The following is a 6,512-nucleotide window of genomic DNA, read 5'->3' as shown; positions in this document are numbered from 1 at the left end:
GATTTGGCTGGGAGATTGCCTTCCACCCATGTCAGAATGCGTGACACCTCTGTCATTGCAGCCTGACTTCGGAGTTCCTCCTTGATTTATGTAAGCCACCGTGGTGGCGTTGTCTGACTGAACCTGCACAGATTTTCCATGAAGTAGGAGTCTTGCTTGTTGTAGAGCCTTGAAGACTGCCCGAAGCTCCAACACATTTATTGGCAGGGCAGATTCCTCCGTTGTCCACCGTCCCTGAAAGAAGTGTGGACTCGTCACTGCGCCCCAACCCCGGAGGCTGGCGTCCGTCGTCAGAAGCACCCAGTCCGGGATCCAAAAGGAGCGCCCCCTGGTGAGGGACAAGCGCACTTCTGGGGAGAGCATCATTGTCTGCGTCTTGAGATGGGGCAATCCATTCCACCTGGCTAGGATCAACTTCTGCAGAGGCCTGGAGTGAAACTGGGCATACTCCACCATGTCGAATGTTGATATCATGGAGCTCATCAACCGCATTTCTGAGTGAATGGAAACTATGCGACTGTGCAAGCAGTTGCGTACCCTTATCTGCAAAATGGAGATCTTTTTCCCGGTCATAAAAATCCTCTGCTGATGAGAATCCAACAGAGCTCCTAGATGGAGCATCCTCTGAGGACTCAGTGAGGACTTTTTCCAGTTGATCAGTCAACCATGAGTCTGCAGCACAGAGATTGTCAGCTGTAGATAGTGTTAAACTACCTCTGGAGACCCAGCCAGTAGCAGAAGTTCATCCAGGTAGGGTAACAGGCGGACCCCTTGTAGCCGCAAATGGGCTGCCATTACTGCCATAACTTTGGTGAACACCAAAGGTGCAGTAGAGAGGCCAAACGGCAGGGCCTGAAACTGGAAATGTTGTAGTACAGCAAACCTGAGCAAGCGGTGAGACAGAGCAATAGGAATATGCAGGTATGCATCCTGAATATCCAGACACACCATAAAATACCCAGGTTCCATAGCCAGTATAATTGAATGTAGGGTTTCCATCCTGAACCGAGGTACCCTGAGGAATTTGTTTGGGGATTTGAGGTTGAGAATAGGTCGATATGACCAGTTTGGTTTTTGTACCAGAAAGAGGTTTAAATAACCTGTACCCCTCTGGGGTGACGGGACAGGTAGAAATGACCCCTTCTTGAAGCATAGAGCGTATCACTTGTATTTGTAAGGCCTTGTCCTGGTCTGACTGAAGACCTGTGCTGAAATACTGATGGGGAGGTCTCCTTCGAAAGGAGAGGGCGTACCCCTGAGAGACCACTTCCCTTACCCAGTTGTCTGTGGTGGTCTGGCACCAGAACTGGGCGAACTGAAGTCAGCCTCCCACCTTGGGGTCCCCGTCCCGTCAGGCTGAGGATTTGTCATCCGACTTGGCAGCCAGACGTCTAGTACTCCAGGCCTGTTTCTTGGGCTTGGTGGACTTTTTGTTGGCAGACTTTCTAGGAAAACACTGTGGTTTGGACTTACCCTGTGGCCTATAGGGCCGAAAGGACGAAGATCTGGCCCCCGAAGGGGCAGGAGCAGAAGGCAGACAAGCAGATTTTGCTGCTGCCAACATGTCCACAATCTTGTCCAAGTCTGGTCCAAACAGAACCTGACCATTATAAGGTAACCCCTCCAAACCTTTCTTGAAATTCGCATCGGCTCTCCAAGAGCGCAACCACAGGGAGTGCCGAGTAGAAACAGCTGCAGCCGAAATCCAGGAGGTGTTGAGACAGACATCCAAAGCTGCTTCATTTATGTATGTAGCCGAATCTCTGAGATTTCCCACAAGGACCACCTGTTGTTTGGTAGCATCTGAAGTAAATGACTCTTCTAAAGAGTCTGCCCAGCGTTCCATAGCTCTGGCCACCCAGCAGATAGGGGGGGCCATTAGACCGGCCATGGCTGAAGGGAATATATGGACTTCAAACAAATCTCCACTTTCCTATCCGTAGTATCTTTCAGAGAAGACAGACAGCATAGGCAGGGTTGCACTCTTAACTAAGCACGTAACATGAGAGTCCACCTGTACTTGCCTTTGGGCGGTGGAGGCTCCTCCTCTTCAATAACCATGGTCATACGGACTGCCTGTATTTGGCCTGGAATATAGATCTTTGACTTAGACTCCACTTCCCGTGAGGAGGGCTCGGAGTCAGAGAGATCATCATGCATCTCTCCATCTTCTGTCATCAACATAATGAGTAGATTGAGATGTTAGCCAGTGTCTCTTAGCAGGTCTATTAGAGGATTCCCCTTGTAAAATCTTTGTTGGATTTTTCCCCATAGAAGAGAGAGAGTCTACCCATAACGGGTAAGAAACCCTGAGCCGGGGCCGGCTACTGCAGAAGGTTCTGGGCCACCACTAACTGCCCCGGAAACCCCTGCAGGGGGGGATGGCGTGACCGCCTGCTGTATGAACCCTATCTGTGGAAACACAGGAGGAGCAGCCACCCTGTCCGCAATAGCAGTTAATACTTGGGCAAAACAAGTCCAAGGAGGCTCTTGTGAACATACTGTTTGAGCCACGTCCACAACCATAGAGGGGCCTTCCATAGTAAAGCATGCCCCACATAAACCTTCCTGGAGCAATTCTCCCTGCCCTATTCCTGCCTTGCATTTTATGTAGGAAAGTAGGACAGGAGCAGGCACTTGCACTTCCTCTTCCATATCGGACATTGTGATAACAACAGGGATATAGTACACCGTATGTGACCCACCACACAGTAAAATAAAACTGTTGGTAATATTCCACCCTGACAGCACTTGTACTGAAAAAAGCTTTATGAACCAGAAAAAGGTACAGGGAAAGGAATATGGCTGACAGAGTAAAGAGACAGGCAGACAGCGCTAGCATATAGTCACATACAGTACAGAGAAAAATAAATCCTGCACAAATGGTACTATAAATCAACCACACAGACTCATTGTCTAGTGGGAATTCGTACTACATACGCTGACCCTGGAGGGAGAGGTATGCAGGGGGACCCGGACTCTGCACCTTCCTGGAAAGATCTGTGAAGCCCAAATAAAATGGCTGCCAGAGACCTCATAGGGGGTGGGACCGGAGAGCAGCTGCAACAGCCCGCCAGACCGCAGTAGAAGGCATGACCTGTAAACCAGGAGAATCAGCCTCCCCTGGCCAGTGATTAACCCCAATGACGCTGGAGCTCCTAAGGTGCTCTTGCACCCGCCAACTGCTGTCCCTGGTGGGCTTGTGGAAGTGCAGGTACTGTGCCTGGCTCCACCACTGTCATCCCCAGGGAGTCCCCAAGCCTGGAGACATCGAACTGTGCACAGCGGATCATCGCCATGGTGACACGCTGTTCTTACCTTGCTCCCCGTCGCGTCCAGCCACAGTCCAGGGATCCTCCGGGGTCCTTGCTAACCAAGACTCCGGAGGTCCTGCCGAGATTCTCGGATCTGTGCCGGCATCTTGGCACCAGCGGGGTGGAGGAGCGCTGGCGTCCGATAGGACTGCCAGCGCTGTCCACTACAAATAATCAACAAATAAAAATAACATCTTATGGGCTCCGGCCGGACACCCAGGAAACTGAGGTGCCTTGGCCTGGGGGGGTGGTTAGGAGGGACCCGATGCATCCTGGGAAGAAAAAATTAACTGCATGGTGCCCGGATGACTCATCATCACCTATACCCCAAGGTATCCTGTTGATCCCTATTGACTCTGATAGAAATTTCTATTTTGGACCCATTCTGTGCAGTGGTTTTATATACTTTACAATATCTTTGCACTGTTCCCATTTTTACATGTAGACACTAAAACATTGGTCGGCGGTGGTGTTGCCTAGTTTTTAAACATGTTCTGGTCTGGTCTGCAGATGTCGGCGGCGGGTAGACACTTGTCCAATGTCGGGCAGATCCATCGGACAGGAGTGTGATCTCCTGAAGATTGGACAAGTGTGTACTCAGTAGACCACTGTCAAGACCATTTTTTTTAGGAAGGATAAAAGACTCAGTAAAGGTAGGATGGAGCACTATTGCACATGATAAAGGATCCACAATATCTTAACTAAAATACAACAATTTAATAATATAAAACTACAAAACAATATATGCAAATTACAGATCCAGCAAGAGCTGATTATCATTTATTTGCCTAATTTATATACAGTGCCTTGCAAAAGTATTCACCCCTTGGCTTTTTACCTTTTTTGTTACATTACAACCTGTAATGTTATTTATTTTTCTAATCTGAATTTTATGTGATGGATCTGCACAAAATAGTTTAATTTGGTGAAGTGAAATGAGAAAAATATATATAAAAAAGAATCTTTATAAATAAAATTCTGAAAATTGGCATGTGCATATGTAATCACCCCCTTTGCCATGAAGCACCTCAAAAGTTCTGGTGCAATTACCTTCAGAAGTCACAATTAGTGAAATGAAGTCCACCTGTGTGAAATCTAAGTGTCACATGATCTGTCAGTATAAACACACCTTTTCTGAAAGGTCCCAGAGGCTGCACCAGCACTAAGCAAGAGGCATCACACCATGAAGACCACGGAGTTGTTGAGAAGTACAATTCTGGGTCCGGTTGTAAAAAAATATCCAAATCTTTGATGATCCCCCGGAGCACCATCAAATCCATCATCAACAAATGGAAAGAACATGGTACCACAACAAACCTGCCAAGAGAGGTCCGCCCACCAAAACTCACAGACCGGGCAAGGAGGGCATTAATCAGAGAGGCAGCACAGAGATCAAAAGGTAACCCTGAAGGAGTTGCAGAGTTCCACAGCAAAGACTGGTGTATCTGTGCATGTGACCATAATAAGCCGTACACTCCATAGAGCTGGGCTTTATGGAAGAGTGGCCAGAAAAAAGCCATTACTTAGTGATAAAAATAAGAAGACACGATTTGAGTTTGCCAAAAGGCATGTGGGCGACTCCCCAAATGTATGGAGGAAGGTGCTCTGGTCAGATGAGACTAAAATTTAACTTTTTGCCCACCAAGGAAAATGCTATGTCTGGCGCAAACCCAACACATCCCATCACCCCAAGAACACCATCCCCACAGTGAAACATGGTGGTGGCAGGATTATGCTGTGGGGATGTTTTTCAGCAGCATGGACTGGGAGTCGAGGGAAAGATGGATGGTGCTAAATACAGGGATATTCTTGAGCAAAACCTGTTACAGTCTGCCTGTGATTTGAGACGGCGGTTCAACTTCCAGCAGGACAATGACCTGAAGCATACTGCTAAAGCAACACTCGAGTGGTTTAAGGGAAAACATTTAAATGTGTTGGAATGGCCTAATCAAAGCCCAGATCTCAATCCAATTGAGAATCTGTGGTCAGACTTGTAGATTACTGTTCACAAACGGAAACCATCCAACATGAAGGAGCTGGAGCAGTTTTGCCATGAGGAATGGGCAAAAATCCCAGGGGCAAGCTCATAGAGACTTATCCAAAGCGACTTGCAGCTGTAACTGCCGCAAAAAGGTGGCTCGACATAGTACTGACTTTAGGGGGGTGAATAGTTATGCATGCTGAAGTTTTCTGTTATGTTGTCCTAAATGTTGTTTGATTCACAATATAAAAAAAAACACAAGTTCACAGTTATAAGCATGTTCTGTGAATGAAATGATACACACCCATTTAAACAATCCATTTTAATTCCAGGTTGTGAGGCAACAAAACATGCAAAATGCAAAGGGGGTGAATACTTTTGCAAGGCACTGTATTATCATATAAAAATGAATATAGTATTGCTACTGAACTTTGAATTTTGTAGAATTCCATATACACTTAAAAATATTAGGGGATTCTTCCTAAAGATAATACATCATTCTCCTATAAGCTCTGTATAAAATAATAATGTATGTGCCAATAGTTTGATGTGACATGTAAATCCTCTTGGAATATAGTGATATGTCACATAAGAGCCTTCCCTTATCAGTCCTGTACAATAGCCCTTCTTCATCCTTTTACAGTTTATCTTCTAAAAGGAGGTCAGCCAACCTCTATAGGGGCTGCTTTTTACTCGACTGATTCCATACTGTAAAGACTATGCTGTAATTATTTTCCTGTGATAAAAGAAAAAATAAGCCAAACTCTTCCTTCAGAGCACTTTCTTTTACACCAAGAAATGTATTTATGGTCAACTCTGTAATAATTTTCTTTGCAGAAACTGGCTTCTTAATTTCATAGGGGGCCTTGAAATAGAAGATCTCTTCTCCATGACAACTCTGCCACAGTGTTTAAGATGTCAGCTTAACATGGACTTCTGGGTCAGTCTAGTGCCATGGGGATTATGTCTTTTTCAGAATTCAAGGCATCTTATTTACCTCCAGCTGACCCCACCTTGTGTTTATGGTACGTCTGCCTCCATATTGTCCACTCCCAAAATGAAAACTGCAGAAAATAGTTTTAACAATACATTCCACCCAGCACATAATCAGTCTCTTCCTTTCACCAGTAGGGAGCTCTTGTTGCCACAGCTATGGCATCATCAGATTAAGTGCTAATAATCCTGCTTTTTAGCAGAAATGTAATTGACAAAAGAGT

Source organism: Taudactylus pleione, unplaced genomic scaffold (genome assembly GCF_031769625.1).
Source record: "Taudactylus pleione unplaced genomic scaffold, aTauple2 ptg000018l, whole genome shotgun sequence".
NCBI classification, from domain to species: domain Eukaryota; kingdom Metazoa; phylum Chordata; class Amphibia; order Anura; family Myobatrachidae; genus Taudactylus; species Taudactylus pleione.
Note: the sequence above shows the minus strand (reverse complement) of the source record.